Source organism: Staurois parvus, unplaced genomic scaffold (assembly GCF_062004578.1).
Source record: "Staurois parvus isolate SC_StPar_1 unplaced genomic scaffold, SC_StPar_1.0 ptg000662l, whole genome shotgun sequence".
NCBI lineage: Eukaryota > Metazoa > Chordata > Amphibia > Anura > Ranidae > Staurois > Staurois parvus.
Window position 1 is genome coordinate 2,928,922 of NW_028318458.1, and position 19,163 is coordinate 2,948,084.

The following is a 19,163-nucleotide window of genomic DNA, read 5'->3' on the forward strand; positions in this document are numbered from 1 at the left end:
CGTGTTCCAGATGACACACATCAAAATGGTGACAAACAACAGGCCCGCCCTCCACTCAGGAGTCTTTCTTTAATCTGTACTAAGATGGCGACACCAGCTCCGCCTCCATCTCTTCCATAATCACCATGGCAACAGCAACAGCCATCTCCTTCGCTATTCCCAGCCGAGCTGAACGGCACCGCCCCGTCCCGCCCAGCTCATCCCCTAGGCGGTGCTACCACGCCTTCCTTCAACACGGATCGCTGTCCTGATTGGCCGGTCGCCAACAGAAGCTTCCTCTTAGGGGCACGCCCACCTTGACTAATGTGAGGAGAGTCACCGAAACCGGAAGCGGTACCGGGAAGCAAAAGAGACGGGCGGAAGCGGTGGGATCTCTCCGGTGTTCCCTTTGGAGGGTGAGGAAATGGGAATGTGTGTGTCGTTGTGTGTGTACAGTGGCAGATCCTGGTATAGCTCACGCTGTACACCTCACCGCCTGTATTGTCATGTAGGATCCAGTGTGATCCTGTACAGTGTGTATGGGGGGGAGACATTCATATCACACACATCTCTTCTCCAGGATTTCTATGGCACTCTTTGCTAACATGAAACAATTCAGGTTTTCTTTTTTTACTAGAGAATGACTTGGAGCCCCCAAACATTATATGTTTTTAAAGCAGAGACCCTAGACAATTAATTGGTGGCTTTTGCAAATGTGGTATTTGCGCAGCGGTTTTTCAAACACAATTTTTTTGGGACAAAATACACTTTTAATGAAAAAAAAACACAATACATAACCCAATTTTTTGTGAAATATAAAAGAAGACATTACACCGAGTAAATAGATACCAAACAAGTCACGTGTTAAAATTGCGCATGCAAAAACAACAATCGGCATACGTTTTACTATCTATAGGTGATGCTTTAAAAGCCTTTACAGGTGACAACTTTAGATTTATAGAGGACAGGGGCGGACTGACCATTTGGAAACTCGGGCACTGCCCGAGGGCCCGGGGTCAGTAGGGGGCCCCATGAGATGCCCCTGGTACCTTTTTTTTCATAGGCATTTTTTGAGTTGGGCAGGGACCCCATGATCCCCTATTGCCCGGGGGCCCCATGAGTTGTCAGTCCACCCCTGATAGAGGAGGTCTCGTGCTAGAATTACTGGCCAGGATCTGATGTTTGCAGCCAGACCTCATATGTGGTCTAGTGGAGCCCATGTCTTAAAGTGGAGCTCCACCCAAAAGGGGACGGCCTGCTTTAATGCTTTGTCCCCTGTTGAGGATTGGCACCTTTGGAGAGCAGTGGGGGAGGGCTACCCCCTTCTAGTTCTGGTGCAATCGCCTAAGGCAACCGGAAACGGAAGTTGTCCCCACCCCTCCGGTAGTCTTCTGGGACACATGACAGGTCCCAGAAGACTACGGGGCCGTTCACAAAGCGGTGAGCTACTCGCGCATGCGCAGTGGACACCCAGCTGTGAAGCCGCAAGCTGTCACAGCCAGGTGCCCACACTAAGGATGCTGGCGTGGTGAGGACACCGCTGGACTGAGGAACAGGTAAGTGGCTGTATTTTAAAAGTCAGCAGCTACAGTTTTTGTACCTGCTGACTTTTAATTTTTTTCTTTTTTTTTTTTTAGTCAACTGGAACTTGTATCCAAAAAAAAATTCTTCATAAATTTAGGCTAAAATGAATTCTGCTACATGTCATTGGTTTAAAAAAAAAAAATCCCAATAGGTGTATATTGATTGGTTTGTGTGAAAGTTATGGCACCTACAAACTATAGTGTGTGTGTGTATATACAGTATCTCACAGACGTGAGTACTCCCCTCGCATTTTTGTACTTATTTGATTCTATCTTTTCATGTGACAACACTGAAGAAATGACACTTTGCTACAATGTGACGTAGTCAGTGTACAGCTTGTATAACATGTAAATTTGCTGTCCCCTCAAAATAACTCAACACACAGCCATTAATGTCTAAACCGATGGCAACAAAAGTGAGTACACCCCTAAGTGACAATGTCCAAATTGGGCCCAAAGTATCAATATTTTGTGTGGCCACCATTATTATCCAGCACTGCTTTAACCCTCTTGGGCATGGAGTTCACCAGAGCTTCACAGGTTGCCACTGGAGTCCTCTTCCACTCCTCCATGACAACATCCCGGAGCTGGTGGACGTTAGAGACCTTGCGCTCCTTCACCTTCCTTTTGAGTATGCTCCACAGATGCTCAATAGGGTTTAGGTCTGAAGACATGCTTGGTCAGTCCATCACCTTTACCCTCATTCTTTAGAAAGGCAGTGGTGATCTTGGAGGTGCAGGTCCTGGCCATAAATCGTTGTCTGGGATCTACTGACCGATTTGTGTTGTACCGAATGACGGCACAGATCGGGTGGGGGCGCACATGCACTCTACCCAAAAATGCTGGATCACGTAAGTGTACTTGATCCAGCGCAGTGGGGCTGCCTTGCAGCAGTAAAAAGGCTGTGGGCGGTCCTTAATCAGTTAATACCGTTTTAATCCCAGCCTCTGGATGTAGCCGCACTCTGCACTGTGGCTGCATACTAATTGGACGATGAGCTGCCGTCACTAGACATGTTTTCTGGGCCCAGGACTCTGAGTGGACACGTGAGCAGCAGCGATGCCGGCTGCTGATTTGTACAGGGTGTAAACCTGGCTGTGTCTGTTCGCACACACTTTGGGGGAAATGGTAAAAGTGTCTGAGACAAGTTCCATCAACTGCTGTTTCTATCATTCATTTTTCTCACGTAGCTTAGAAAACAAAAATTTAAAAGCTGGTTGTCTGTCCTCCAGTTGAGACCATTTTTCTCAGACCTTTTTTATTACTCATTTTTTAAATTATTCTCTCCTCTTAGTACATGCAGCTTGTTTCTCTTCCAGAATTACAGATTCTCTGTAAATGATCCCAATACATTCATACATACGCACAACTATACTCATACTGTACATACACACACCCACTTATACAAACATACATACACTAGAATTAGTTTCGCAGCAAATTATTCACCTACCAGCCTAGTGTAGGAGAAACACTCACCCACTGTAAACCTGCATTTGACATCCCATATACTAACATACAGTAAAGGGTCCGTTTACCCAACAGCAATGTTTTAGGGCTAGTTTACATTAGGAACCGTTACTGGCTTTTTCCTGCATTGGATCAATGCCAGTCACTGCAAGGGCACACACAAAATAATTATTTTCTTTTAGTTATCGGCCTCATGCACACAGATGTTTGCAGACATACAAATATGCCTTGCATGAAACTTCCTCATTCAGAAAACATACTTCTATGGGCCGCTGTACTTCCCACCTCTGACCCCTCAAGTGCAGGAATATGTTCAGAATCTTGCCCTAGGCATATTTTATGCATTTCCCCATATTTTGTCTATTTACGATTTCCCTAACTTTGGAAATTTTTTTCTTTAAATTCCTGTTTTGTCTATAGGACAGGAAACAAAGAGGGAATCTCCCCAAAGTGACCAACTCTGATTTTGGGTTACCTCAGTCTCTCTCTGAAGATACAGACCTCTGCTATTGACCCAGATTTAAATTAGACTGTTGTGCTGTTATGTAAACAACACATCCCTGCATTTAGAGGATCAGCCTGTTAGCTGTAGACTTGAGCCTTTCAAAACTTCTACAGGTGCAAAGACTTTCTCATTACATTCACCCAGCATCTACTGGATTTGTTCCTTTTTGGGAAGACTTTGCTAAGTAGGGTTCTACACAGACTCACAGAATCTGCCAGTGATCCACCTTCAAACCATTAGGTCAGGAGAGGACATCCTCACATTCCTCTAAAGACCAACAGTTAGAACCCTCCTTAAAATGCAGTTCTCCCTGGCAGGCTCCACCTGTCACCCTAATTTGGCTGTGATTTTAATCTGTCAAACTATGGAAGAATGGGATAAATCCCTAAAAAGGAATCTCTCCACCATGTCAGTGGATTCCCGATTAAGAGTGCAGAGCAGATGGCTGTGGCTTTACGCTTCAGAAGTGATGGCCTGCTTGGAGCATCTTGGTTTGTCTCCTGCATGTGTCAGATGCACAGATCACTCTGGCTTGAGTGCTGGGATGCTTACACTGTGCTTAAGGGGCGCCTGACCTAATTGTTCATGAGGGATGACATCTCTTCAGAGCTATCCTCTACTTTTATCAGTAGGGATATCTCCAGAGGCCACCTGTTTTCACTGCAAGAACTCTAGGGAAAGATTGGCTACGTCCCCTTTATTTTTTAATTTACTCCTGAAAGAGGCACACCTAGGCCTTCCAATGCTGGTTGTCTTAAGGCAGTGGTTCTCAACCTGTGGGTCGTGACCCCTTTGGGGGTCGAATGACCCTTTCACAGGGGTCCCCTAAGACCATCAGAAAATACATATTTCCGATGTGTAAAGAGCAGCTACTGTGTAGAAAGCAGCTGCTGTGTTGAAAGCAGCTACTCTGTTAAAAGCAGCTACTGTGTTGAAAGTAGCAGTATTGGAGGTAAAACGACACTCATGAATTATAATTACTGGGTAAATAATTTTATGGTTGGGGGTCACCACAACATGAGGAACTGTATTAAAGGGTCACGGCATTAGGAAGGTTGAGAACCACTGTCTTAAGGGATGACATCTGATCTTATTAGGGATATCTCCAGAGGCCACCTGTTTTGCTGAAAGAAATCTAGGGAAAGGTTGGCTAAGTCCTCCTTTCCTTTTTTTTTTTTTTTTTTTTTTTTTTTCACTTACTCCTGAAGTAGGCTCACCTAGGCCTTCCAAACCTGGTTCTCCGACAACCTGCAAGACTGGGGATGAAGCCTTCGTTAGCATGAAGGTGTGCTTCTACTTTTTCAAGTTGTGAAAAGGTTTTTTTTAATCCTTCCAAGCTTTTGGATAGTTTGTCCTTCAGGGTTTTAGGTACAAAGAGTGCCCTCTCCAGGTTACAAACAATCTTCAGCTCCCTTTCCTGTACCACTGCATTGATTAGCAGATTTGCCTGTGTTCTTTTAGGACATCCTATCAAATAATCCTTGTCCTACCTCCTGGACCAGTTTGGTCTTAGATGCTGTATCTTAACCATCTCTAGGTGCTTCCTCACAGAGTAGATGTTTGTCTCCTTCGGGGCATGCAAGTCTAGTAATTTGGCATAGAGTCCACCAGGTCTACTATCCTTGTCATCTTCTAGAGGAATCCTGTGGTCACATTAACTGATCTCTGCAGAAGGTCGTGTAAGTATCCTACAATGGTGATGAAATGAAAAAGGCTTCTCTGAGGGTTTGGCAGGCTTTACCCCCAGTCTTACAGGTGGTCGGAGAACCAGGTTTGGAAGGCCTAGGTGTGCCTACTTCAGATTGTTCACAGTACCCTTTGGGGTTTTAATCTCCAATATCGACTCTTTCCCTCCATGGTGCTGGCCCCAGTGTGTGTCCCAGTACCTTTTTTCACCATTGTGGGATACGTACATGACCTTCCGTGGAGGTCAGTTAATGTGGGGTCTGATGAACAATGTCTCCTCCAAAGTCTAAATGTCTTCAAGATTCATCTGGATCTTGTATTGCCAGTAACAATGCGAGGTAGCTTTTCATCGTTTGCAGGTTTTACAAACCAATTTGGTTCTGTAGTAGGGGAATCTACAGCTTCCCCAAGCTCCTGTCCTTGTACCTGGGTCAGAGGGTTGCCTATTTCTGTACCGTTGTAGGAGAATCATGGGTTGAAGGGTCATCTTTGCCCAAAGTGCCCCACTTATTCCAGTCTCTTCTCAGCGTGCCTTAGAATTCAGTTATAGATCATGTTTCTAAGCAGATACAACTGTCTACCCATGAGGAACAGGTAGTTCCTGATCTGGTGATCCAGTGTCTGGGGTTGATGATCCTTCTGGAAGGTCATGTCCATGGAGAAACTTCATCTTCTCATCTACATTATAGAGTCTCAGAACAGATGGTTCATCCTACCTCATGGGATCATTCTTTGGACAAGTCTCCAGATGTGGATATTGTTGAACATTTATTATTATTATACAGGATTTATATAGCGCCAACAGTTTGCTCAGTGCTTTACAATATAATGGGAGACAATACAGCAACAATACAGTTCAATACAAGAGGGTTAGGAGAGCCCTGCTCCTTGGAGCTTACAATCTAAGAGGCAATGCTGGCATGCCTCTAACATTGAGGAGGGATGGTAGATCAACTGTGGCAGAAAAGGTAGTTTGGTTGATAACCTTTATACAGCCTTGTGCTCCAGTCCAATCCACGTCTTGTAATTTGTGGCCTTCGGAAGGTCAATTTTTCAGTCTACTTCTCAATACGGAGTCCAGGAACCTAGGTGTGTTTTCTGATCCTATGTTAAGCTAGGTACACACTTCTCTTTTTTTTTTTTTTTCTCCAACCAGTGGGTTGAATAGAAGAAAAAAAAAACTTGACAGATCCCCACATCAACATTGCAGGGTCTCTCCTGCTAAGACATTGTATTTTGACTGGGGGACGATTCCTGCTGAACCGGCCAATTTTTGGCCCTTGTGTACTGGGCTTTAAAGAGGAGGTTGTTGAAGGGAGACTACATGGTATCCTAAGCCATGGTGATCTGATACAACTAAGGCGAATACACCCAAACACAGGCAAAGTAACTTGGTATTATTCAGTGCAGTGAGGAATGCAAACCCGTACATGGGAAGAAAAATCAACCTTTCAACAAATGATTAGGAGGGCTAATTCTATAGGTCAAGGCTCAGCTGTTTTCATACAGTAGGGAAGGGACATTTGTTTAAAGTGTCCCTAAACCCAGGACCCTGCATCCGCTCTATCTGGTCTCCTACAAGAACATGGAAATGCAATTATTTTAGTAAATATAAACTGCTAAATACCTTTTTCTCATCAGCAGTTAGAACAGTATTGTGACTTCTATCAGTGTCCAGCAAAGCACTGGTTAAAGCTTGTAGGCTTTTTCTTTCTGCTCTAGGAGGATGCAGAACCCCTGACCTCTGTCTGGGCAGTGCTGCTTACATGCACTCTCCCAAGAGAAAAAAAAACTCTGCACATGCTCAGTTTAGTGTGTATTGCTAGAGTGACACCACACTGTTTTATCAGAAGATAAGGGGGGGGGGGGCACTAGGAGAGGATCAGAGAAGCCAGGATCAAACAGCATTTTTACACAGTGCAGAGGATTAACCCCTTAGATTCCACAGTGAGTATAACAAGCATGCTTTACTGCATATACAGACTGATTTTGGGTTTAGTAATACTTTAAGTACAATGAGGTGCACATTTTGCATAGAGGACAGCTTTCAAGGCCACCTGTATTCCACATATAATGCCATTTAAAACTGTACCCTGGCATGATGACAACAATTCACACCTTTTAGTCATGTAAATTGAAGGATTAACATTTATGAAGCCTTCCTGACACCAAAAATGTCATTATGTAACTAGAAGAGGGTGGATCTACAACTTGAACATCTTTCGTCCTGTTCTTGGACAATAATATCTGCCTTTCCATGGTGATTGGATCAAGGTGTTGGTGCTGCCTGCATAGTTATGAATGCTGGAGTATTTTCCTGACACATTTAGAACTAAAGATGTGGCTTTGAAAAGCTACAAAATATATTCATCAATACAGAACAAGTCCAATTGAATGTGACCAGCTACCCACACATGTCTTAAATATTAGCACTTAAATCAAAAGAAAACAAATCCAAATAGTTTTGTTTTAGATGGAGTGGAAAATATTTGGAGCCTCTGTTTTTATTGTGCGTTTATTTGAGCCATTTACTAATACTTCCTTTTTTCTTAACCACCTCCCGCCCGCCATATAGTAATATGATGGATGCAAGCTGGTTCTCTTGTTCTGGGAGGACGTCATATGACGTCCTCCCATTCTCACCGCGCATGCGCTGCTCAGGGAGCGCGCAGCGTGGCGATCGGCGGTGCGCTGTGTCCCTCGGACACAGTGGATCGCCGATCACAGAAAGAGCCGAAGATGTCGGCTCGGTCATGTGATCAGCTGTGTCCAATCACAGCTGATCACATGTAAACAGGGAAATGCTGGTTATCGGCATTTCTCTCCTCTCGAGCTGTCACGCTGACAGAGGAGAGCCAGTAATTGGCTTTCCGTGGAGGGGACATGTACTCTGATCATCACGGCACTGATGATCAGTGTAACCCCAGGAGGGCCACCTGTCAGTGTCTTGTGTCGGTGCCTCGTGCCAGTGCCTATCAATATCACGTATCAGTGCCTACCAGTGCACATCAATGCTGCCTATCAGTGCCATGTATCAGTGCTGCATTTCAGTACCCATCAGTGATGCCTGTCTATTCCCATCAGTGCCACCTACCAGTGCAGCCTATCAGTGCCCATCACTGCAGCCTCATTAGCGCACATCAGTGAAGGAGAAAAATCACTTATTTACAAAATTTTATAACAAAACTAAGAAAAATTTGTTTTTTGTTTTTCAAAATTTTTACTGGTTTTTGGTTTGTTTAAGAAAAAATAAAAACCCCCGAAGTGATTAAATACCACCAAAATAAATCTCTATCTGTCACAAAAAAAAGATAAAAATTTCATATGGGTTGGGTGTTGCATGACCACGCAATTGTCATTCAAAGTGTGACAGCGCTGAAAGCTGGAAATTAGCCTGGGCAGGAAGGGGGTATAAGTGCCCTGTAGGCTAGCGGTTAAAGTACTACTAAATGCTAATTTTTCTTTTTTTAGTTATGGATAGACGAGATGGATCAGAACCCCTGTCAGTTATTATTGCTGTCTGTGCCCCGGTTAGGGATATTCACGCTTTCTTTTTTTTTCTTTCCCTCTCTACCATTATCATTAAACGTGAAAGTAAAAGAAAATAGAAAATTTTGGGTTGTCCCCCAGAAAAGTAATAAAACTTCTAGCGGGGACACTAGTTCCGGTGATCTGGGGGTCCCCAAGGAATTCCCTTCATTTGCAGGGATTTCCTTTCACATCCTGTTTGGTTATGGGACAGGAAGTGAAGGGAAATCTCTGCAATGAGACACAGATGGTGAAGAAAAATTCTGACAGGTCTTATGACCCTCCCTTGCCCTATCCAAAATGGGGGAAAAATGTTTTGCCTATAGTTCTGCTTAAATTCTTTAGAATGAGGACGCAGACAAAAATCAAAACCTGTTTTTATAGTTATCTGGAGAAGTGTTAAGACTTTTGATAATGTTTTTATTGCTCTCTTTGCTTTCCTGTCCTATGTGTGGGTGCCATAGGGACAGAAATTGAAGAAAAATCTTCCTGGTGGAGTCACAGGCAGAAATAAAAACCCAAGAAATTTTAAAGTGTATGTATAGATTCATTATTTTGCTCTCTCTTGGTAACCATTACTGAGATTGTTGCAGTTGTGACCAGATAAATGCTCTGCAATTAGCAAAGCACATGCCCCCTGCTGACTGAGAAGCTTTAGATATGACTCAGCAGGGGGGCCTATCGGACCACCCATGTAATGATGTGTGAGCCTGGGTTGCTGTGATGTCACACATCACGGGGGCGTGTCCATGATGGCCTTGGTTGAGATGTTTGTTCTGAAGACCGCGCTGTACTGACTGGATCAGTCACTTCTCGTAGTTGTGTGTGGGGGGGGGGGGGGAGATGTCCCTCTAGTCGGTTGTGCCTAATGGTGGATACTGGTGGTAAGAGCTGCTGCCTTTCTAGTATGGCTTTAAAGCGGAGTTCCACTCAATAGTGACAGCTCCGCTTATTTGCCTCCTTAAACCCCCCCCCCCCCCCCGCTCCCTTTACTGCCATATTTGGCACCTTTTGGGGGGAGTGGGGAAGCGGATACCTGGTTTTGACAGGTACCCGCTCCCACTTCCTGCTCACTTCGCCACTGCGAAGTGAGCTGGAAGTTCAGCCCCCTCCTCCTTCCCACAGTCTCCTGGGAACTTTCACAGGTCCCAGAAGACTGCCGGATCAATTGGGAAGTGCACCGTGACTCGCGCATGCGCAATGGCACCAGGCTGTGAAGGCGCAAGCTGTCACAGCTTGGTGTCCACAGTAGAGATGTCAGCGCAATGGAGGGGAGAATGGACACCGCGGGTGAGAACATCACTTGACTCCTGGACAGGTAAGTGTGTTTATTAAAAGTCAGCAACTTCAGTTTTTGTAGCTGCTGACTTTTAATAAACGCAAAACCTGGCTCACATATTCGCATTTCTGCGGGCCAGGTTTTGCGCGGGTACGAGAGCTCATTCATTTGAATGGACTCCCATGCCCCGTGACACGCAGGGATGAAGTCCCTGCACTTCTTCTGAATATGCAACCCGCATGAGAACCTCGGTTCCCAGTACGGTTGCGATTTCCAGTGTGGGTGACATGCCATTAGAATTAATGGAACCCGCCCGTGGGTCCGCATTTTTCTGTGTGGGTGGTGCGGCTGCACGGATTTTTGTGTGGATTTGCAGCAGCACCACCAGCACAGATGTGAACCTAGCCTAAAGGTGAGTATTGCAGCTTTCAAAAAATTTCTGCTTTAAATGTTATGTATCACCTGCTGCTATATTGTAGCAAAATGTTGGTGACGGGTGCCAGAGTCACCCTGTTAATTGACCTGTGTGGAATGAGGCTGATGGGAATAGATTTTATTGCGCTGGAACAGTAGATATTTTAGGCTGTTTGTATACAGAAATATATAGTGCCTAAATTCGTGTTCGTTTTCAGGTTCATCCATTGGCCACTTTATAGTCTGTCATCCAAACCAGCTCATAGTGAGTGTATTGTGCAAACGGACAGCTAGTTGTGGAAGAAGGATCTCAGAATCTATTTAGAGGGTTTTGTCTTTGGCAAAAAGCTAATCTGCTGAATAAATGAAAACAGGAAAAAAAAGTGTGTGTACGTATATGTACTGTGATAGGTTGTCACCTGTGCAATAAGTCCATCTGTGACATTTCCTGGCTACTAAATATTCCACGGTCAACTGTTAGTGGGATTGTAACAAAGTGGAAGCAACTGGGAACAACAACTCAGCCATGAAGTGGTAGGCCATGTAAAATGACAGAGTGGGGTCAGCGCATGCTGAAGTGCACAGTGCGCAAAAGTCACCAACTGTCTGCAGAGTCAATAGCTAAAGACCTGAAAACTTTGTGTTGCCTTCAGATTAGCACAACAACAGTGCATAGAGAGCTTCATGGAATGAGTTTCCATGGCCAAGCAGCTGCATCCAAGCCTTACATCACCAAGTGCAATGCAAAGCATCGGATGCAGTGGTGTAAAGCAGGCTGCCACTGGACTCTAGAGCGGTGGAGACGTGTTCTCTGGAGTGATGAATCACGCTTCTGTCTGGCAATCCGATGGACATGTCTGGGTTTGGCGGTTGCCAGGAGAACGGTACTTGCCTGACTGCATTGTGCCAAGTGTAAAGTTTGGTGGAGGGGGGATTATGGTGTGGGGTTGTTTTTCAGAGCTTGAGCTTGGCCCCTTAGGTCCAGTGAAGGGAACTCTTAAGGCGTCAGCATACCAAGACATTTTGGACAATTTCATGCTCCCACCTTTGTGGGAACAGTTTGGGTATGGCCCCTTCCTCTTCCAACATGACTGCACACCAGTGCACAAAGCAAGGTCCATAAAGACATGGATGAGTGAGTTTGGGGTGGAGGAACGTGACTGGCCTGCACAGAGTCCTGACCTCAACCCGATAGAACACCTTTGGGATGAATTAGAGCGGAGACTGCGATCCAGGCTTTCTCATCCGACATCAGTGCCTGACCTCACAAATGTGCTTCTGGAAGAATGGTCAAACCTTCCCATAGACACACTCCTAAACCTTGTGGACAGCCTTCCCAGAAGAGTTGAAGCTGTTATAGCTGCAAAGGGCGGGCCAACTCAATATTGAACCCTACAGACTAAGACTGGGATGCCATTAAAGTTCATGTGCGTGTAAAGACAGGCCGACCAATACTTTTAGCAATAGTGTGTGTATGTGTATACACACACCTTGCAGTTGGGCATCTCTGCACTACAATGGTTAACTGTTTGTTGAGGTGATACTACAGGCTCCTTCCCTTTTTTTTTTTTTTTTTTTTATATATGACTAATATATCATGCCTCCCTGCTCTGTGTAGTAGTTTTGCCCAGGGCAGCCCCAACCCTCTTCTTCTTGGTCTCCCCTGCCGGTGTTTCTGGCTCCTTTTGCACTGGTGCGTGCTCGCTCCCGAGCCCCACTTTCTAAAACACAGAGCATAGCTCGGCCTCACCCCCCCCCCCCCCCCCTCTTAAGAGCTGTTTGCTAATGGCTCCCGCTGCTGTGTCTCAGCCAGTGAGGAGGGAGAGCGCTAGCATTTCCGTGCTCCTTGCTGCATTGAGATCGGGCTCAGGTAAGTATTTGTGGTTCTGAGGGACTCCATCACACTGAATGTTTTTTATCTTCATGCATAAAATGTATTTAGGTAAAAAACTTTCAGCCTTTAGAGTCCCTTTAAGTCTAGGGGTAGAGGAATATGCGGTCATACTTGCCTTCCTCGCTTCCAGTGCTGTCTGCTTTTCTGAGATGCTCGGGGTCGTGGACAGGCCCTCGTCATACTCTCATATCCCCTTTGGTCCTGCATTGTACTTGGTGACATCAGAGTGCCGAGAACCGATTTTCAGGGTACCAGTCACACAACGTTATGGAAGCCTGCCAGACTGAGGAATAAGGTAAGTATCAACCTATACCTCTAGACTTAACAAGCAGTCATAAGGTATTTGGCATTGTCGGCCAGAAGCAGAAGTGCTTTCAGCTTGAGAACAATGTCCAGTGGCAGGGGTCCAATTGATACCAAATGGTTTCTGAGGCAAGCACTCACTTTAGCATTTAATAAGGTTTTGTAAAGCCGGTCAGACATGCCAGCTTGTTGCGCAAACAGTTTGCATTGTCATTTTCAATGTCAGAGTAGTTATAAACCCAATCACTAGAATCTCATATAAGCGTGAACATGTTAATGCCATTCCAAACATTATTTTTAATGAAACTTGAAAAGCATTAAATAATATATGGTACCATGAAGAATCGTGTTCAGGCACCTTCTGTTATGAGGTGGCTTTTGTGCGTTGGCACTTGTGCCCCGATTAAGACTGCAAGCGGCCATACTGACACACATTGCTCCGGCATGGTACATCGTTACCACTATATCCGGGGTCAGAACAATGGTGAGCTGCTGCCACTGGAGCAAGTGCATAGAGACAGGACATGACTTGAGGAAATCAGCAGCACACAGATGAACAGAGGACGAAGAAAGTTGAAAATCGTATTTCATGAAAGAAATAGTTGATACACAGTGCTTTAGCAAAATATTTTTCATTCAGTAAGGTTTTAGATCACACTGGGACATTGTGCAAAGAGACTTTCTCAAAGTCTTCATATCATGGATTGGGAGTCCGCTCCCACTAGGGGCAGACTGGCTGACCAGGACTTGGTTGTAGCAGGTGGGCAGACAGTGGTGAAGGCACCTGGAGTTTGGCATGCTTGCTTTTGTTAGCGATGGTAAGACCCCTAAGAAGGGCCAAGGCACAGATTCTAAGGAACCCCCTTGGTTTCACCAGAGCTCCTAAAGGTGGAGATGTTACTTTGAAGGTGATTTAGTGGCTGCAGCCCTTTGACTCAGCTGAGCAGACAGGTACTGAGAGCAAGTGAGAGTCTCTTGCAGCATTGGCATCCTGGATTCACATGTCTGTAGGTAACAGTCTCAGCTGATAGGTGAGTGATAGGAAAGCATGGGAACACACAGAGGAGAAACACAGACTGGGAGTGCACCAGTGCTGGTAACAAGAGCAAGCTGCAACTTGCAGGGAATCGCATAGGTGCAGAAGAGCAGGTAGGTGACTGGAGTACAGGGGGGTAGACCCGGTGCTGGAGCGTGAAGTGTGTGTGACACCGCTTTATGCACCTTCCTCAAGAAGTCTATAGTCACATTGGCAAAATGCTCTGAAGACACTTTTTAAAAGTGCTTACAAACATTTTTCAGTGTCCAAACACCAGTGGTGAAGGCATTCCGTGTAAATTCTGACATCTACATCTGCGATATAAACCTAATGGTTTATATCGCAGATGTAGATGTCAGAATTTACATGGAATGTGTCTTTAAGTAAACCTGTCCTTTTTTTTTAAATATAATCCCCCCCCCCTTCCCTTTTTTTTAGTAGCCATCTAGCAAAATACTTACCTACAATAGACCCTGTCGCTGGACCCTTCATTTCTTCAACAATCTTTCCATAAGATTGTATGTGTATTTTAGCCATGTTTTCACCTATATGAGTCTCCCTTGTGAACACATCCAGAAGTCCTGGGACTTCTGCTGGATGCCGCCATCTTGGATGTGATGTCGGTAGACTCTTGGCTGTCACTCAAGTGACATTCTACAGTATTTCCCTTGTCTTAACCTGGGAGCTGCATAAAATATCACAGACTGTAATTAGACAATCCGATAAGAGGTAATGGTGTGCAAGGAAGGGGGGTGGGGATAGCTGTGTTAGGGAACTGAATTTTCCTGGAGTAGTCAAATTTTATTGCAAGTTCAAAGGCACATTGCGAGTCAAAAATGTATAGAAAGGAAAAACAGTGTAAGCCTTTAAAGTAAAGTTAGTGAGAGGGTCATTTTTGGCTCCTTGTGTGATATTTTCATTGTGTGGCACAACACAGCCTTTCCAAAAAAAAGATCAGTTTTTCTGCAAAAGGCTGTGGTCAGCAGGGCTACCCAGTGAGGAACTCCAATGTAGAGCTGAAGGTAAGTATTTTGCTAGGTGGCTTCCACTCAGAAGGGGAATATTTTAAAGGACCATGTCACTGAAAGGAAACCTATAATAATAGAAACAAAGTGGCTGCTATCACATAGCTTGGCTCCCGAAAATGTTAGGTACCTGGCTGTAATATTGACCCTCATGTTTCACAACTTTGGAAATGAAAAAATCTTGAGGCTTTAGAACCACTAACTCGTTTTTTGTAAAACTAGTAAAAAAAAACAAACTAAGTAGTATGAATAAACAGTGTTCCATCCTACATACATACATATATAAGACACCGATAACAAAGTTTGCCAAAAAACAATTGACTGTTAAGGCAAAACACATTACAACCAGATCGAGGTTAAGTGTATCTCACATAACCAACATAAAAGGGACAATGTAGAATAGAAGAAAAGGAATAGAGAAAGAAAGGAGTGGAAGAGAAGGTCAAAATGAGGGACATTAAGGCACAGAGATGTATTGAATCCATGGGTTCCAGGTGTTATCAAAATTTTTCGAACCATTGTACAGGATACAGGTGAGTTTGTCATTAACCATAATCCAGTTTAGTTTCTTTTTAACACAGTCAAGTGGAATGGCCGATTTGCTTCCAAACTGCCAAAGAAAACGACAGAGTGGGGCACAATATAGGAGGGTGCAATTTAATAGGAAGCTAAAGTAACGCCCCAACAGCTAGAGGGTTCCTGTTGTCCGCAACGGATGCCATAGATTTGGGGATGGGAACGAATTGCCATAGCCAAGGGTTCAATTGCCAGCGCAAAAAGCAGTGGAGAAAGTAGACAGCCCTGTATAGTGCTTCTTCAGAATGGGAACACAGCGGATCTGTAGCCTTTAATGGAGACCAGAGCCAAGGGATTATCATATAACGAGTGCAAGAAAGCAAGAAACGTCAAGCCAAATCTAAAGGCCTTCAGGGTAGTAAATAAATATTCCCACGTTAGACTATCAAAGACCTTATGAAGGTCCAGAGAAAGAAGCAAGAGTAATATAAGACATCAAAAACAGCGCAAACATATAAATATACACTCCAGTGAAAAATTAAATAAAAATTAATAAGTCCCACTACAAATCAAAGTGAAAAATATTCATAAAAGTCCTTTTTCCAAAAAAACTTTTTGACCTGTGTTTCCACCAAAATAGTGTTCAAAACACACTGCACTCACCAGATATTGGTGAAAAAAACGCCTTTTAGGGTTTTTTTGGGATCCTTGACCTAGGCTAGGATCCCTAAAAAAAAAAAAAAAACCCCTAAAAGGCATTTTTTTTTCACCAATATATGGTGAGTGCGGTATGTTATTTGAGCACTATTTCGGTGGAAACACGGGTCACAAATTTTTTTGGAAAAAGGACTTTGAATATGTTTTTTTTTTTTTTTTTTTTTTTTTTTTTTTTTTTTGTTTTGTTTCACTTTATTGATTTGGAGTGGGACTTATTAATTTTTATTAATTATTTAATTTTTCACTGGAGTGTATATTTATATATTTGCGCTGTTCTTGATGTCTTATATTATTTTTTTGGTGTTTACACTAATGAGCAGCAGCATTTATTTATTTGTTTAGTAATTAATGTCACGGTTTTGGCGCTGGTGATTTTTTTATATAAAGAAGCAAGAGTGCCTTAGAAAGAGGTGCATCCCAATTATAAGGGGCAGCTGAGAGTAATAGATCTGGGCCAACGTTTGACGATCCGATATGAATCCCGACTGGTCTTTATGAATATATTGTGCCAGAAAGGAGTTAAGGTGTACAGCCAGAAGTTTAGTTAAAATTTTCAGGTCACAATTCATTAATAAAATAGGGCGATAATTGTGGACATCAGTGGAATCTTTATTGGGTTTGCGAATGACTAATATATGCCTTGTTCTGATCTAAAGGGACTACTCCCTCTTCTCGCAATGAATTCAAGTATAGTGTCATATGAGGAAGAAGATGATCAGAAAAAGTTTTGTAGTATTTATTGGGCAGGCCATCGAGGCCTGAGGATTTATGTGACTAGTAATTTAATAACTTTTTGTAGCTCCTCAGAAGTAATAGGTTGTTCCATAAGCTCTTTATGGGCTTCAGTAAGGAAAGGAATAGGCAAAGACTCCAGAAAGGATCAAATAGAGGAAGGTTCTACTGGTCGAGGTGGACCATATAGGGAAGCATAAAAATCATGAAATTCCCGAAGGATTTTCTGAGGCTCTTGCGTGATAGTACACCCCGCCCCCCCCCCCCCCCCCGGTAGTCAGAGTTTGGGCAGTGCTGAGTGAGTGAATTTGGGGGTAAGCTTATGCGCTAGAAAGGAACCTGGTCTGTCCCGCCATGTAAAAAATCTGATTAATCCAGCGTAGTTGCTTTTCTGCTTTGTGGGCTTGCTCCACCATAGATAAAAGATCCGAGGTCGGGGCAATTTTATGTTGGGCAACTAGCAATTCATATTCTCCACATTTGGCAGAAATCACGGGATTTTTTTTTTTTTTTATTCTGGAGGACAGCTGGATAAAGAAGCATCTAACTGAGGCTTTATGGGCTACCCATTTAATAGAGGGATTCGTATCCTCCACTTTATTCATTGCAAAATAGAACTTTAGGTGTTTGCCCACTTCCAAGCACCAGGACTCGTTGCTTAGTAAGGACTCATTTAATCGCCATTGTGGTTTAACCATTTTAACCGTTAAAGTAGAGGGCATCAGAATCACAGGATCGTGGTTCGACCAAGGTGTTGATATAATTTTGGCTGAATGTAGCTTGGCTATCATTTCCGAGGGGAGAAAAACATGATCTATATGAGAATAATGATTATGAGCCCTAGAAAAGTGGGAATAGTCTCTACTGGTGGGATTGGCCTCCCTCCACACGTCAGTTAGGTCTTGGCGATGCAAGCAAAGAAAGCAAGCGGATCATGGCAGTGCGTTGTTTTAAGGTAGACATGGAAAGCAAGTGGCATGGCCATTATCAGAGAAACTTACCCATTCGTGTGGAATATCAAGTATCCAGAAGCTGTTCGAGATTCCCGGGTTGACCCTCAAACAAGAAAAGTGGAAAGGGTTAGAAAATTTGAAATAAGTAAAAAGAGAGAAACCAAGGACGCCAAGGCCGAAGAATGGCCCACATCCAACTACAGGCTAAACAATAGTATGCAATGTAAGATAGTAAAATACCAAATCCTAGACACTAGGATAGGACAGAAAGAGTCTCCACAAAGTCAAACAATGGGGAGAGTCTTTTGAATAGGGAGAGTGCATAGACTCTTCCCAGCACCCTGAGGTCCAAATGAAACATAGATAAGACTTTTAAAGCCACCAAATTATTTTACCAAAGATTAAAAATTAACAATCAAAACCATAAACTAGTATCCACATACAATGGGACCACTGACCCTTTTTAAGCAGCAGCAGTCTTCAAGACACCCGATGTGATGTTGCTTTTGAGGATTTCTTCCTGGAGGCAGGAGACCATAGAGGTGAGATTTGGGGGGTCCATTAACTGTGGGCTGGTTCCGGGGGCTAAGGGAGATAAAGCCCAAGTTCAGCAAGAGTCTTTCCCCCTTGAGAAATGTAGAGAAGGAGTAGGATTTTCTGTTCTAAAGAAATTGTAGACGAAACGGATAGTTCCATCGGTAGCGGATGTCCCTCTGGATTAACGGTGAGGCCCTTCTCTTTTGGATGGTAGCTTGAGAGATGTCTGTAAAGACTTGAATCCGGTATCCATCAACCTCTAAATCTGGATGTTCCCTAGCGTAACACATCACTGACTCTTTGACCCTGAAAAAGTGAGGCTTCACTATTATGTCTCGAAGAGGGTCATCCGGCCGCAAAGCCCTGTAGATACGATCTATTTTCAGAAGAATTTCATCAGTCATCAGTACTGCAGCATGGATAAGGGAATGGGCAATACACAATATCTTTTACCACTTCAGGCAGCCCTCTAATTTGAAAATTGCACCTCCTAGCACGGTTCTCGAGATCATCCATTTTATTGTAAGCCTAGTCCAATTGGTCTTGTAAGTCGTCAATCATGCTAGAATTTTGAGTCACTCTGAATTGTATCATCAACTTTAGATTTGATCTCCCACTCCATGAAACTCCTGTTTCAGGTCAGAGGCCAACTTAGTGGTAGGTTTAGCTAATTCCCACTGTAGTAAATCAGCTAAACGTGCTATGAGTGTGGAATCCCTAGAATAATGCAGGGGTGCAGGAGGAAAGGCAGCAGAATCCACTGGGCCATCGTGTGGAGTCTTTGCTACTTGTTTGACTAATAAAGATATCTGCCATTTCCCTGTCTAGCAGGGAAGAAGTTTGGGAATCATGGCCTGGAGGAAGATTGGCGGCCTGTGAGGGAGACCGAGGACAACTAGGGTGCAGGGAGATTACTCACATGATCCATGGCTCTGGAGAAGCTTTCATCCCGATGTCCAGGGTTGGAGGAAGGAGGTACTGTCCCTTGTGACCGCCGCTGTGATCC

General features: G+C 44.0%; 1 protein-coding gene across 1 annotated transcript in view; it reads left to right on the plus strand.

Moving 5' to 3' along the window:
• Nucleotides 1-245: 245 nt before the first annotated feature.
• Nucleotides 246-19,163, plus strand: part of GIPC1 (GIPC PDZ domain containing family member 1) — a 43,227-nt gene continuing 24,309 nt past the window's right edge. The window contains exon 1 of the mRNA XM_089651772.1: nt 246-395. The gene's annotated coding sequence lies outside the window, so the exon portion shown is untranslated. The remainder of the gene's footprint in view (nt 396-19,163) is intronic.